Source organism: Artibeus jamaicensis, unplaced genomic scaffold, assembly GCF_021234435.1.
Source record: "Artibeus jamaicensis isolate MK-2021 breed Jamaican fruit bat unplaced genomic scaffold, CSHL_Jam_final contig_233, whole genome shotgun sequence".
NCBI classification, from domain to species: domain Eukaryota; kingdom Metazoa; phylum Chordata; class Mammalia; order Chiroptera; family Phyllostomidae; genus Artibeus; species Artibeus jamaicensis.
The window spans coordinates 35,007,430-35,023,523 of record NW_026521486.1 but is presented as its reverse complement, the minus strand read 5'-3'; the positions used below and the strand labels follow the sequence as shown (position 1 = coordinate 35,023,523).

The window sequence follows — 16,094 nt, the reverse complement described above, 5'->3', positions numbered from 1 at the left end:
TATCTTAATGAACTGTATTTTAAAGAAAATATGATAAAGATACACTCTTGTCTGTAGTGACTTCTGATAAGAATTAAATACCTTAGCCCTGGCTGGTGTAGCTCAATGGATTGAGCACAGGCCTGCAAACCAAAGAATCATGGTTCATTTTCCAGTCAAGGCACGTGCCTGGGTTGCAGGCCAGTTCCCAGCAGGGATGCACGAGAGGCAACCATACATTAATATTTCTCTCCCTCTCTCCTTCCCTTTCCCTCTAAAGATAAATAAATAAAATCTTTAAAAAAAGAATTAAATACCTTAGATTTTTTATCTCTTATAATAGCTACACTGAGATAAATATAATAAAACTTATTGATTATATATATACAGTTAATGAGTGTAGTAAATTTAAGGAGGTGACCAAGTACCACATTTGCACATTGAAGAAGTTCCCTTGTATTCTTAGTTTATTGAGAATTTTTAATCGTAAATGTGTGTCATGTTTCTTCAAATGCTTTTTCTGTTTCTATTGAGATGATTATGTGGTGTCTGTCCTTCATACTTTATATGAATTCTCAGGTCTTAAACCAACTTTGCATTCTTGGGATAAATCCTATTTTATTTTCATATTATATGATGCTGGATTCAATTTGTTAAAAATTGTGTTAATGATTTTGTGTCTGCACTCATGAAGGTTATTCTTCTGTAGTTTTTTATTGTGATGTCTCTTTTTGACTTTGGTATCAGGGTAATACTGGCCTCATAAACTGAATTGGGAATTATTCCCTCCTCTATTTTCTGAAAGTTTTTTTGAAGGGCTATTATTATTTTTGTACAGTTCAACCTTAAACAGGGTCAGTTTTAGGGGTGCCAACCAACCAAAAGTCCGTGTAAGCTCTTAGCATGCTTGGATTCCTGACCTAGAGGTTGACCCTTGAACAATGTGGGTTGGTACTGTGCTGGTCAATTGAAAAAATCTGTGTGTAAGTGGGCCCAAGCAATTCAAACCCATGTTTGTCAAGGGCAAGCTGTAAATATTAGATAGAATTCACCAGTGAAGCTTTCTGGGTCTGGGCTTGTCTTTGTAGGAATAGCTCTAGTTATAATTCAATTTCTTACTAATTATATGCCTACTCCAATTTACTGTTTCTTTCTGAGTCAATTTTTGCGATTCGTGACTTTCCAGGAATGTGTCCATTTGATCTAAATAGTCTAAGCTACTGATATACAGTGGATATTTTCTTATAATTCCTTTAATTTGTGTAGGGTTGGTAGTTTCATTTTTGATTTCAGTAATTCACATCTTTTCTCCTTTTACTTGGTCATTCTGTCTAAAGCTTTGTCAATTTTCTTGATCATTTAAAACAATAGATTTTTATTCCACTGATTCGCTCTATTGTTTTTCTGTTTTCTATTTCATTGATTTCTTCTTTAATATTTGTTATTTACATTTTTTCTATTTACTCCAGGTTCTGTTTGCTTTTTTTCCCTAAGCTCTCTCATGTAAAAGCTTAGGTTATTGGTTTTATTTTTAATTTTAACTTTTTTATTGATTATGCCATTACATTTGTTCTATTCCCCCCTCCACCCTGGATGCCCCTCCCCCACCATTTCCCCCTTTAGTTCATGAACACGTGTCTCAAATTCTTTAGATTCTTTATTTCCCCTACTATTCTTACCCTCCCCCTATCTATTTTCTATCTACTGTCTATGCTACTTATTTTCTGTACCTTCTCCCCCTTCTCCTTCTCTCACTCCCCTGTGGCTAATCCTCCATGTGATCTTCATTTCTATGATTCACTCCTGACCCAGCTGTCCTCTTAATTTGTGTGGTTGATGATAACTGTGAGTTTGCTGTCCTTTCACTGTTCATGTTTTTTTAACTTCTTTTTCTTAGATAAGTCCCTTTAACATTTCATATAATAAGGGCTTGGTGATGATGAACTCCTTGAATTTGGTCTTATCTGAGAAGCACTTTATCTGTCTTTCCATTCTGAATGAAAACTTTGCTGGATACAGCAGTCTTGGTTGTAGGTCTTTGGATTTCATGACTTGGAATACCTCTTTCCAGCCCCTTCTTGCCTGTAAGTTCTCTTTTGAGAAATCTGCTGACAGTCTGATGGGGACTCCTTTGTAGGTGACTGTCCCCTTATCTCTTGCTGCTTCTAGGATTCTCTCCTTCATTTTAATCTTGGCTAATGTAATGATGATGTGCCTTGGTGTGTTTCTCCTTGGGTCCAACTTCTTTGGGACTCTCTGAGCTTCCTGGATTTCCTGGAAGTCTATTTCCTCTGCCAGAATGGGGAAGTTCTCCTTCATTATTTGTTCGAATAAGGTTTCCACTCGTGACTCTTCCCCTTCTGGTACCCCTATAATTCGAATGTTGGAACGTTTAAAGATGTCCTGGAGGTTCCTAAGACTCTCCTCATTTTTTTGAATTCTTGTTTCTTCATTCTTTTCTGTTTGGCCAATATTTGCTTTCTTCTGGTCCACTCCATTGATTTGAGACCCATTTTCCTTTTCATTGCTATTGATTTCCTGTGTAATTCCATTCATTTCAATTAGTTTTGCCTTCATATGTATATCTAATTTGTGGCTATAATCAACCAGTTCTGTGAGGATCCTGATGACCAGTGTTTTAAACTGTGCGTCTGAGAGTTGTGCTATTTCTTCATCGCTTAGATTTATAGGCTCTGGGGCTTTGAGATCTTCTTGAGCCATTTTTGGTCTGTTTGCACCGGTAAGTAAGTAAGAGGGGCAAAGCCTTAGTTGTTTACCAGGGCGGGGCCACCCAGGTCGCTGGTTTGTGACGCTGTGTGTGGGGGCGGGGTCAGAGAGGGAGCAATGGCGGTCCTCTCCGCTAGCCCAGTCCGTGGCGTCCGAGCACTCGACCCAGCCTGTTTATTCAAGCAGAATTGTCCGAGCCTGCTGCCCCGCGCCGTGCGGTCTCAGTGCTCGCCTCTTCATTGGTTTATCTGCACGCAAATGCGCGACCTACCGCAGACAGCCAGCCGCGCCTCTTCCCAGTGTGCACCCTAGCTAGCCCGCGATCCGCGCCTTCGGCTGCTTGCAGGTCAGGGATCTTTTTGGTCAACCGGCTTCGCTGCTGGCTTACCCGTTTAGCCGAGCGTTTTGTCCTTTTTTTTTTTTTTCGGACTCCGTATTGTTGATTTTCTGTGTGGTCTGGTTGTGTTAATCGTTGTTAAAAATAGTTGTTCTTAGATTTGGTTGTGTACGGAAGCAAGGTGGGTCCACCTACACCTCCATCTTGGCGGAAGTCCCTAGGTTATTGTTTTGAAGTCTTTCTTCTCTTCTGATATAGGTATTTAAAACTCTAAATTTCCCTCTAAGCATTACTTTAGTTGCATCTCTTAAATTTTGATATGTTATATTTTGGTTTCATTCAGTGAAACTATTTTCTAATTTTCATTGTGATTTCTTCTTTGGACCATGGCTTATTTAGAAGTGTGTTGTTTAATTTGCCAATATTTAGGAGTTTTCCAGATTTCTTTCTGTTGTTGACTTCTAATTCTGTTGTGATTGAAAAGCACACTTTGCATGAACTTAATCCTTTTAAATCTATTGAGACTTGTTTTAGGTCTCAGCTTGTGGTTGATCGTTGCTTAACCACACGTGCTTGAGAGAATGTGCACCTGCAGCTGTTGGGAAGAATGTTCATACATGACAGTTAGGTTGAGCTGGTTGATAGTGTTGCCAAGGCTTCCATATGCTTGTTACTTTTTTGCCCATTATTTCTATCCATTATTGAGAATGAGGTGTTGAAATCTCCAACTATAGTTGTTGAGTTGTCTAATATCTTTTAATTGTGTTAGATTTTACTTCATGCAATTTGTGGCTCTACCATCAGTTGCATTAAATATTACATCTTTCTGATATAATGTCATGGAAGTTCCATTATTTTTCATTTGTAAGATTACATTGTCTTGACATCTGAGCTGTTGCCTCCATTTCCGCACAAGTTGAATAGGGTTGATAATATGTCATGTTAGATTGTTGAAATAATTAATAGATAGAAAAATTTTTAGCACATTGCTAGGTCTGTAGCATGTCCTTGATGTTTAGCCCCTTCCTAGTTCCCTTTTCCTTTATGTTATGGGATGTGAGTACAAAGATGGCTTTGAAAACGATTGCAAAAATAGCAATTTATGGTATTACTTTTGTTTGTGGTAAATATTATTATACTCCATAGGAAAGTGGAGTAAGAGCCATCAGGCAAGCTGGGAGCTGGCAGCGTGTCTTTCTTTTTCATCACTATAAGCTGCTGGAGAGCAAACAGTATACTACTTTATTAGCTTCTGCACAACACGTCTCTTAACACCTATGAAATGAATCCACCAAATTTCATTGAGCAACTCATAAGTTATCTAAGTCTTGATAGAGATATCTCCATTTAGGTGATAAAACTAAACAACAAAGTGGAAAAGTGATTCACATATATATTAAGAATTAAAAAAATTAAATTTAAGTAGCAGTCACCCTTAAAGTGTAAGTATTTCTGATGTGGAAGGGATGAGGTGGGGAGCGGAGGTAGGCCCTCCGGGAGCTGGGAATGCATTTTTCAATTTGTGTGCTACTTGTGCATTCATTTTTCTGTTACTGGTTAAGCTGGACATTTACATTTGTGTGTTTTTTATTTTGTGTTTTATATTCCGGTATTTAAAAGTTCAAAATAAATAGTTTTCTTCAAATGGGCTAAGTGCCAAGAGGGTGATTAGCTTCTGTCTTTGGTAATTACAATTAAGGAAATGGGATTATATAAGTTGTACGTACCAGGGGACAGAAATTTTGGAGGCTAGAAATCAGAAAACAGCACTCCAAGTTGATAGTCAGTAAATAGATATTTAATGATATTATTTAAAATAAAGATTAAGACATAGTAATGCATAACTATAAAAATGACCAAAAAAGAAAGAAAATATGTAATATAATCAGCAAATATTAGGAGGAAGAAAGAAAAGAATGTGGGGATTAAACATGAACTCAATTAGTAGTTCTCAGCCCTGACTGCTACAGAATCACCTGAGTATCTTTCAGAATGACTGATGCTTGGGTCCCACTCAAAACCAATTAAAACAGCACCTCTAGGGGCAGAGATTAGTTATAGACATCTTTTTAAAGCTTCTCAGGGGCTTTCCATATAGAGCTGGGTAGAAAACTGCTGAGCTAAATCTTTATCTTTCTTGGTGGAAAGTTAGGTTAGTATATTAGTTTTGGGTTTCCCTGAAGCTGATGAAGTAAAATAATAGAAGAATAGCCATGTTATTCAGAGTTGTGAACATAATCATCAGAAGCAGTGAAGTCAGAAAGGGTTACTGTGGCTGCCTCCAAAGAAGAATGTGCCTGGGGAGGCTGGGGGGTGGGGGGTAAGACTCAGCTCTCAGTCTAATCTCTCTGTGCTATTTTCTCTTCTTTTCTTTTTTACTATGTGCATATGTTGACTTACAAAAATGTTTAAGAGATTATAGTTTCTTCAACAAGCGAAGAATCAAATCTCCTTATATGGGTAGTACTAAAACTTTACCAGCCAATGTGAGCTGAATTTTGCCTGTTTTTCTTTAAAGTTATGTGTACTAAACAATGAAACAAGTCCTCTGCTTTACTCCTTTGATATTGAAATACAAAGAATTTTCAATGCTGCCTCATTAAAAATTATTCTCCTGCCTCCTTGCAGCTATTTTTACTCCTGTTAAGATGTTGGTGAGTATTAATTCTGAGTAGCTTTCTGTATTTGTGTCCTAGGGCTGTTGTAACAAGTGACGCAAAGTGGGTGGTTTTAAACAACAGAGACTGATTCTCCTACAGTTTGGGAGTCCCGAACTCCGAAACGAGTTTCACCGTGCCCAAACCAAGGTGTCGGAAGAGGCGGGCTCCCTCCAGAGGCTCTAGGGAAGAAGCCGCTTCTTGCCTCCTTCAGCTCTAATGGCTGTTGGCATTCCTTGGCTTGTGGCCACATCACCACATCAGTCATATCACGTCAGTCTCTGCCTCAGTGGTCACATTGCCTTCTCCTTTTAAGGGTCCAACCTCCCTCTGCCTTTCTCACATAAGAATTCATGTGGTTACACTTAGAGCCCACCAGAAGAATCCAGGTTAATCTCCCCATCTTGAGATCCTGAACTTAATCACATCTGCAGGTCATTTTTTCTATATAAGGAAACATTCACAGGTTCTAGAGATTAGAACATTAATCTTTTGGAAGCCAATATTCAGTCTTTCCTACTTTTAGTCTTCAGATTTTTTATTATTGAGCTAACTTCCAAAGTTTATCCAAATGAAGAAACCACTTTTTATTTAAGGCCTTGGAATCATTGTGAAAGTAAGATATATAATGGCAGAAAGTGTCCACATTTTTCAGAGTTAAGTGTTTTGCTCAATTATAGTAGCTTCTCTTTCTATTTTACACATGCTCTTTCTATCTTATTTAATATTTGACTTCTGTTTCCTTAAAAACTTTTTAAAAAATATTTTATATCTTTAAGTTGGCAGAGGATAAACATGATGCCCCAAATAAAAATATACATACAAGTAATTCATGTTTTTATTTACTCTTTGTTAGTAACTTCTCAAGTCCATCATGGTTTTATTCAAACATTAACTTTATTTTTTAAGTATTTATTTGACTTTTGTACATATTTGCTCTAAACAACAAGAAATTTGTGGATATGCAGTCTCTGTTTACTGGTAGTCTGAAAGAACACCTTTAATAACCAGGTGCTTAAAACTATCCTTATATAGGAACAATATTATGTAATTTTAGCCATATTATACGTAATCACAGAGTTCATAAAAATTCATCTCCCTTTTCTCTCACGTTTTCCTTTCTTTTTCTTAAAATTCTAGGAAGGCAGGCAGGAAGGAAGGAAGGAAATAAGAAAGGAAAGAGAGAAAAAAGTCACATGGAAAAAGAATATTTGATGGAATTTCAGAGGTCAACACTGCAAAACATTTGCTTGTCCAAGTCCTTTCATGGCCCGGGTCTTCCAGAGCGGTGCCAAGGTGCTGGAACAAAGTGAGACCATTGTGGTAAACAAGTGGGTAAGACCGAAGGTTCCCGTCTGGGTCTCAGAGGGAGACCTGGTACTCTGTGCAAATATGGATAAACCACGCCACTCGTAAATGACTGGTTATTGGTTTCTTAAACTATGTTGTGCTTTCTCTTAATGGATATGTATGTTCCTGTCTTGCCCCTGTTTTTGCCATGACAAAACATCTTAAAAGTTGGCTTTGAAAGATTAATGCCTAGCATGATTTGTGTGTGAATGATGCTGTTTCATTTCATGTATTACTTTTCTAAAAGAGGTTCATTTTCCAACCTAGTTCTTCTTCTTGCATTTCTGAGAAATTGTTCATTCATCTACATATAAAATCTAAAGTAACATCAAATTTTAAAAACATAAAATGTTTTCATAATCCAAACTCAGTATTTACCCTAATCACATATCTTCCCTGTTTGCGTGTGTGTATGTGTGTATATACAGACGTGTGTATCTCATGTGGGAATAGGAAGCAGATGGGATGAACTTCATGTTTTTTCACTGCTTACAAATAACGTCAGTGGCTCCCAAACTCCTTCCCACATGAATGTACACTTTACTGACCTCTGTACATCCAGCTCCAGGAAGGATGACTAACACAAAGTAGGTACTCAATAAACATGTAATGGAGCATGAATCTTTTACATTTCCTTTCCCTTTTGCCGTCATTTTTTATCCTGTGACCAAGAGATACAGGCATCCTGGAGAAGCTTATAGCCATCAAAGACCTATGGATACAATTTTAACAAAAAGTGCTGTACCTCAGGGCAGAAGATCAGAGGAGGGACTGGAGTGTCGAGATCTTGAAAAGATGGGGGTTAGGAGATGAGTGCTAATACCTATTTGTCTAATCACCACGTTCCCATCCATCCACTGCAACTCAGCAGGCCCAGCACAACCCAGAGACATCTCAGTCACCTCTTCCCCAAGTAACACCTGGAATATGGAGTACATAAATAATTTAATAATCTGGTGCTAGTGGCCATTTCTAGGAGATGTGCTTCGGGACAACGTGAGCAAGCAAGCAAGCTGGAAGGACGGCACATGCTCCGACAGCCACCGAACAGCCACACTGCCCTGTTCCCACCCTGGCGTGGGCGGCTTTGCTGAATCACTCTGGGCTCAGGGCAGGGCCTAGCAGAGGAGACGGCTGCTGAGATGGCTGCCTTCTGGGCTGTGTTTTTCTTGCCTCAGGGGAGGAGAGCTGCAATAGAAGCTTCTAGCTAAATAGAATTTGGAAGGCAGGGAACAGGGAGAGTGGTGGTCCTGTCCTACTCCAGGATGAGTTACTTTCATTATTGCTCATTTTGTGTTAAGTGAAAAGCAGACAGATTGTCTTTTCAGTCTTTTTTCTCTTTTCAGTAGTTATCCAAAACTCTAGAAATTGCTGTAATTTAAAGTTAATGAAAAGAAAGCTCAGCAGCTGCATCGTGTTTCATACCCTTCTTCTAGTCCCTCGGTCTGGCCTCTCCCGGCCCCTGCAGCTGGCCGTGGTGTTGCCAAGGGCACCGCACTGAGCAGACAGAGGAGCCTGTTCTGAGGCCCGGGCAAGCTTCCCCAGGACGGATTTCACAGTAGTCGCTTACCGGGCAGGAGATAAGCAGGAGCCTGGTCTTTTTTTTTCAAGTTGAGCAGGTGAAGAATGTTTCTAACTTCTGGTGGCTTGGCCAATGATGCTGCCTGCTGCTGTTTCACCTACTGACTTCAAAGTCCAAGGTTTTTTAGCTTTAGGTTGAATAGTTGATCTTTCCTGTTAATGCAGCGGGGAGGAACATTGCTTTGGAAGGAGTTACCCAAACCACCAGATTCTTCAGTTATTGTGTGTGTATGTTGTAAGTTGTTTTCATCAGTGGTTGTGTACGAAAGACACAGGTGAAAAAAAACATCAGAAACAGTGGAAGCTTTTTCTACACCATGATTCCATTAGCCACTGGCTCCCAGATCGCCATGTTTCTTCTCAGCATAAAATGTGTTAGTGCCAGGCTCATTAATTGCCACTGGAATTTCATTTAGGGCCCCTCTCTACTTTTTTTCTTGTGTGCCACCTCCTGAGAGGCTCATTGCAGCCCCACTGAAGGCAAAAGGATTGACACAACACTGGAAAGACTGATCGCCTGATAAGAAATGCCTTATTATTGCACACTGAAGCTTTTCATGCATCTCGAAGGTGTGGTGCTGAAGTCCTGGCGCTCTTTAGAAGTCCTGACATGTAGCTCCCTGAAGGGTAAGTCTGCCTTTGAAAGGACACCACCAAAGCCTTGGGAATGTGACTAGGAGGGAATAGCTAATGCTTATTGGCAATGAGAACATTGGGAGTGGAGTCTAAAAGTAACCCTGTATTTGGAGATTTGGAGTTGATGGATGTCATCCCTCCTTGCAGATCTAGTGCCACATTGAGAAAACCTGGTGTCTATCAGTCACAGAGAGCACCGTTACATTAACCAGAGACCAGACTTTAATCTATAAGTCTGAAGTTTACTGGAGTTTCTAAGAAAGCGTACTCTGGAAACTGCCTTCTATTTTTAAATATTAATGGTGCGCAAGGATGCCTTGATGGCTAAGAGTGGGTTTAGTGCTGGGAAAAATGGTTCTTCATCACTGAGTCCAGCCATAACTGGGCTGATTCCTGAGCACCTGGTCAAATATAATAAAACAGTTTCTTTCTTCTTCTATTTTGGGCCTTTATTTTCAGATTCAAAGATGGGCTGGCACAGTGTCAATAATAGGCAATGTTAATGACAAGCATAGACTGAGCCCTTAGGATGCTCCACACAATGTGCTTCCAGCACATTATGGGTATAAACTCATGTGACCTTCACAGTGACCCTGTGACACAGGTGCTCTTATCACTCTAATTTTATAGAGGTAGGAATTTAGGTATCGAGTAGCTAAGGAATTTGTCCAAGTGTCTATAGCTAGTAAGTGGTAGCAAGACTTGGGCTGCTGGCAATCTGACCAGTTCTGGAGTCAAGGTTTTGAACCAAGGCAGAGGGGAAGCTCCCCCTGCTATGCCATATAGTCACCACCATACCCACACTCTCAAAGAAGCTGCACAGGTCTGTGTCTTCTAGTCACACTCACAGTCCTCCTCTTCAAACAGGGTCTTGGGTTCCCAGAATCACCTTTTCCATTTCTCTACAAGCTCACGGTCATTGAGGTTGGGTGCAGATGAGTAACTGTTATGTTCTTTTGTTGTATTCTTTTTAAAAAGTAAAAGAAATGTCCTGGAATATATTCACAAAATGACTATAAGGTTTTTCTCCCTGTCCCAGAAGTAAATGAGACCCTGCTCAGCCTCCTTGAGAATGTTGAGCAGAGGTTGTCAACCTGTTGAAATCAGTGTTGCATAATTACAGGTTCTAATCAAACAGTAAAATATTTTAATTTATATGGCAAAGTCTAAAAAAAAGAGGGGGGTGGAAATGGGAGGGAGGTGGGGAGAAAGGGGCGGGGGAGGCCGGGATGGGAAAAATAGACAAAAAACTGTACTTGAAAAATAACTAAATAAAATTAATTAAAAAAAAAAATAAAAAAATAAAATGAGAAATACTTATGACCAAGAAAAATAAAATAAAATTCAAATTCTAAAAATAAATAAATAAAAGAAAGAAGAATTTATGCCAAACATTTATGTTAAAAATGAAAGAGAGAGAGAGATTGAATCAAGTAACTTGAGCATGACCCTCACTCCTGCTTGACCTCGACTGGCTCTCCTGCAAAATGATGATCCTTCAAGTGGGACAAGAAGGACCCCTTCGGCTTTCATACATGGTTTGAACACAAGAAGTACATGTTAAAGAGAAAGCTCTGACAGCAAACTATGAGAGATTATAAAACATTGTTTCCATGTTTCTGTTTCCTTATTACCATCATACCAATGTAATAAATAACTTTGATTGTAAATAAAAAGACTCAGAATTCAAAACTTAAGAGCAGAAAAATATTTCTCCCCTTTGGTTTATGTTGAGGGCCATGACTGAGCTTGGCAAAGTGCACAGATGTAGAGGGTGGGAGGGAATATAATCTGGGGGTAAAGGAGAACTATGATCTCTTAAAAGCATTTTAAAATTGATGCCATTTTTTAAAAACCCCACCTGAAGCTTAATTCCTCTTACAAAACAGTGCATGACCCACCTAGGTTTAAAGAAGGAAGTATGCAAACGATGAATACATAAATCCACCAGTGTCTCCAAATCAGAGGTGGAAGGTTTGCCCATCTCTGTGTATACAGCTCACTGCTTGAAGCTCTTTGTGGCTTTTTCATTCCCCTAAAGGCTACATGAAGTATTTATTATAACCGGGAGTCACCTGTGTCTATGGGAGCAGGGGAGTGCCCCATGGGATGGCTCTGGGCTCTAGAAACCTTACTCTGGCTCTGGCATATCATTCTCCCAGGTCAGTGAGCCCCAAGGCTCTCCCACAGCAGGACTTCAAGGCCCTAATCCAGTCTGCCCACTGAATGGAGGTCATGGCTTGGGGAGAAAGACAAGAAAATCACCTGTTTTGCACTTCCTTTGTTTGCTAGAGCAAAGGAATTATGATTTTGTATTAGGTTCAAGAAGATAACATCTATTAGTCTGTGTGTTTTTGCAGAGTGCTTAGCTATAGGAATTTTTGGTGCTAGCACTGTTTACCTGGTGCCCTTGAATTTTAATTTGTTGACAGTTTATTTTCATCATCACCACCATCATCAAACAGTTCCATAGCATTGAGCATAGACTCTGTTCTAACTCTAGTGCAGATAACCATTCATTCACTCACTCATTTATTCATTCCAAAAACCCAGGTTGTGTACTACTGTTTTTCAGATGACGGAACTGAGGCAGGGAGGCAGAGAGTGGGTGGCTTGCACGACATCACACACTGGAATTTAAACCCAGGCTGTCTAATTCCAGAACAGTATATATGACCTCTCCAGTACATATAGGCATTGAATTCTAAGGGCCTTTAATGTAACGTTCTGGGATTGTCTAAGTCGAGCTAAAGAAGACCATATTTTTGCATATTGTTTTTATGTGTATGCTAAAAATATGTACTGTTTTTTCAAAATTTTATTGAATTTATGGGGATGACATTGGTTAATAAAATTATATATGTTTCACGTGTATGATTTTATAACATATCCTCTGTATATTTTTATTGTGTGTTCACCACCCCAAGTCAAGTCTCCTTCCATCACCATTTATTCCCCCCTTACCCTCTCCTACTTCCCCCACTTCCCTTTCTCCATACTGTTGTCTGTGTTTGTGCAGTTTTTTTCTTTGCTTAATCCTCTCACCTTTTCCACCCAACCCCATAATGCACCTCTGCTCTGACAGCGGTCAGTCTGTTCGCTGTATCTATGAGACTGTTTCTATTTTGTTTTTCAGGTTATCTCATTTATTAGGTTCCACATACAAGTTAAACCATATTGTACTTTTCTTTCTCTGACTCTCTTGTTTCACTTATGAGAATATTCTCTAGATCCAACCATGCCGTCATAAAAAAGAAGATTTCTCTATTTTTTACAGCTGAGTAGTATTCCATTGTGTAAATGTACCACGGCTTTTTTTTCATCTACTGATGGGTTATGTAGTGTATTTTTCAGAAAATTTTTGCTATATATTTTGTTTTTATTGCTACATCGAAGTGATAGATTATTGATATTTAAATTCTACTCTTTCCTACTTGCCTTTACTTTCCTTATTTTTGACCCTATCTCCAAAATTCCCTAAGCCAGAAGCACTTTAAAACATAGAAGAGACCAGGGACACATGAGAAGAGATCACAACACAATTAGAAGTCTGTTGGTTTGGTAAATTCCCATGATTTCCATTTGGAAGAAATTTTTCTTGTAGCTTGTGGGTAGAATTGGAATGAAGTCATTCTTTAAAAAAAAAGACTTGTGTACTATTTTATTAATTATCTCCAGATAATATTATTATACAGGGATAGGGTTTCTATGTTTCCTTGATGATTTCTTTCATCTATACACATTGTTAAGATTTTCTTCCTACCATGTATTCTAAATCCTTCTGACACAGCAAGTGAGCATCATAAAGAAAAACAAATTTATGACCCTTTCATGAGCTACATCGAGCACTCTTTTGAGTTGTTCTTGCAGTATAAGTAGTCCCCACCCACTTTTGGATGTACATTGTATTCAAATAAAATAGAAACTATTCCATTTTCTCACTTGAGGTGAACTTGAACTGCACCTTGTCTTCTCGAAATTGGAAACCCAAAGAAGTACATTGTGTTCCTCCTATTTTAAAGTTGGTGCATTTTTCAGATTATGTGCCCTAAAAAGTTCCCCTATCGTGTACACAAGTAGCTTCTGCAAAAAGCTTAGGCTTCAGAGATCCTTGTGGAAATCACTCTTTCGAAGAAGCTAGAATAGAAGCCCCCTTCTGCTCTTAGCTCTTCCTAACTCAGTGAATTAAGTATAATAAAACCTGAGCCACATTAGTACACAAAACTCAGCACAGCAAAATTTCTTACATGATCGTTTTGCCTGCTGCTGTATACAGACCCATGCACTGAACTCGGTGGCTTAGTACGTGAAACAGAAGCATTAAGGAAGTGGCAGGGGCAGATGCAGGAAGGGGATAGAGCCCCTCACCTCTTCCCCTTGTGCTGCCCCAGTGTGCTTCACAAAGCAGTTGGATATGGCTGCACTTCCCCAAGTTCAGGGGGTTCAGCTTCCTTTTGGAAAGCCTGGCTGAGAGCTCACATGTCAGAGAGCAGGGAAAGAAATGTGCTTCTACCTGAAACTAATCACGTAGCTGGTCCCTGAGGAGAAAATGTCTGCTGCAGAAAGAAATAAGCAAGAGCTGTGGGGGATCCTTGAAAGACTCTGAGGTCCATGGGGGAGAGAGAGCGGGCTGCAGCAGGCTGTCCCCCTCTCTGTCCAGCTTCTCCCTGCAGGGCTGCTCTGGCAGCAGAACCAGATGGAACTGTCACCTAATGCTGAGTGTTTTATTCCTCCTGGTCCACACCCGGCCTTATCCAGGGAGAGCTCCTTGGCAACACCATGCAGAGGTTCTTTTCATTTATAATTGAATCCTAAGAGGTATATGTATTTTTTCTAGAAGTGCCAGCTTAAAGTAATTGCTAGAAGTCCCAGTAGGGCTAATCAGAGATTCATAGAAAATAAAGATGGAGGTGAAGAACTTACCCAATGGGTTTCTGTCATTCTGCTCGGAAGGCTTTTGCAGTCCAGGGCAATGATCACAGTTCTTGGCATTGTGGGCTATTAATAGGTGCCTCAAAATAAATCCCTGACTAGTGAGATAAGAAAAACTGATTTCATGGCCTGACTATCTCTCCTCTAGTGACCACACACCTTCCACTTTCATCAGCTGTTTATCAAAATCAGATTAATAAAAGAATAATCAGATCAGAATTGTTTATGCCTGTTTTAATCTTGAATTACAAATGACTTTCATGTGCTGTTTGAGCAGAGTGCTGTGACCTATAGATGAACTAGGCTTCATATTTCCGGCACCTTGCTCTGAACTCATAATTTTCCAAAGACCACAGTCGTTGAGCTCCTGCTGCTGATTGATCTAAGTGAGATAGGTGAGGCTCGCTCCCTGGGGGCTATGCATACGTGGTGATAGATTGTATCTTTGTGATAAGTCATAAGTCATAATAGTTTATTTTGAGCTCTCCCAAGTGGAAGACAATGGAGCATTTAGTAGGTTGTGCAGTTACGTAAGACATCTCTCCCCAAACAAAGAGGCGGCAGGACATCCAGCCAAAGGGTTGAGTGCAGGAGGCTGTGTGGTCTGGTGGTTCCAGGGAGAGACGTGGGGCCAAGCTTCCTGGGCTCAGCTACCAGCCGAGACTCTGACTCAGGGGGAGCAGAGCCAAGTCTCTTGGCTTGAGGCAGATAGACTGTAAAACCCAGGAGAGAGAAAACCACAGGTCTGTGCTCAAGGACTCTGGGGGAAAAGCACATTTTGGAAATTAGAAAAAAAAAATGCACTGTTAAGTTACAATTTGGGACTTTTTCAACAAGAAACGAGCATTTTTCCTGCTTCTTGCTTGACACGTCCTCCTCTGGGCAGCAATGGGAAGCCAAGCCAGTCTCTGAGGGTGTTCTGTGTGGGATGAATAGAGAAGCCCGGGGGTCGGAGCAAAGTTAGTCAACCTTGGTGAGTTGTCACAGTGATGTTCAGGAAGCCCAACACTGCGGGCAAAGAGGTTCTCATAAATTTCCCCCTCTTCTTACTCATTCTGCCTTCCACAATGAAATGCCCTCTGAAATTGTAGGAGGAAAAACCCCTTCCCTCAGATGTCTGGATGCTTCTCTTCAACCAACTTGAGCAGAGATTTGTTTGGCTGCAACCAGCAGCCTGTTCAGCTGTAGACCCACGTGAGCTCCACAGTGTCAGCTGGAGCAGGGGCTGATGGGAAATGCTTTCCAAGTTCTTCGGGCTCTGAAACGGATTCTTTTAAAGCAGACAGTGTAGGTGGCCACCTACGTGATTGGGTTTGAAGGGACTACTGGGCAGGTATCCCCTAGTATAATGTCTCATTTCTCTGGGCCTGAAAAGCCTCTGATCTTTAGTAATATCCTATTAAAATGAAAACAATATTTTTACATGTATGTATTTTTTAATTATGATAAAAATATATCAGAACTTCCTTCTAAGTTATACATCTATTAATGTGCTTTAGTCACCTTTAAAATACCTTTCTACTTTTCCAAATTATTTAATATATGTTGGCATTACTTTGCTCTATTTAAATAGATAAAAATTAGAATCTGTTCCTTTTTATAATTATTGCTATTATCATGATCATTACTTCCAGATTTACATAGTCTTCTAACTTAATGTCTAAGTGCAATAAGCCGAATGGTACATTTACACAATGGATTACTATGCTGCTGTAAAAAAGAAGGAAATCTTACCTTTTGTGACAGCATGGATGGACCTGGAGATTTTATGCTCGATGAAATAAGCCAGCCAGAGAGAGACAAACACTATATGATCTCACTTATATGTGGAATCTAATGAACAAAATAAACTGACAAATAAAATAAAACAGAGGCATGGACATGTCGAACAGACT

General features: G+C 39.7%; 1 long non-coding RNA gene across 2 annotated transcripts; it reads right to left on the bottom strand.

The window, feature by feature from the left end:
- Positions 1 to 6,634: 6,634 nt before the first annotated feature.
- On the bottom strand, positions 6,635 to 14,237 carry LOC128626863 (uncharacterized). 2 transcript variants are annotated; one of them, XR_008390958.1, is made up of 4 exons: positions 14,191 to 14,237; positions 8,621 to 8,784; positions 7,796 to 7,970; positions 6,635 to 6,999 (listed from the first exon to the last, which is right to left on the bottom strand). It is a non-coding gene; the product is annotated as an uncharacterized LOC128626863 (long non-coding RNA). The 2 variants fall into 2 exon arrangements; XR_008390957.1 differs by lacking the exon at positions 7,796 to 7,970.
- Positions 14,238 to 16,094: the final 1,857 nt, after the last annotated feature.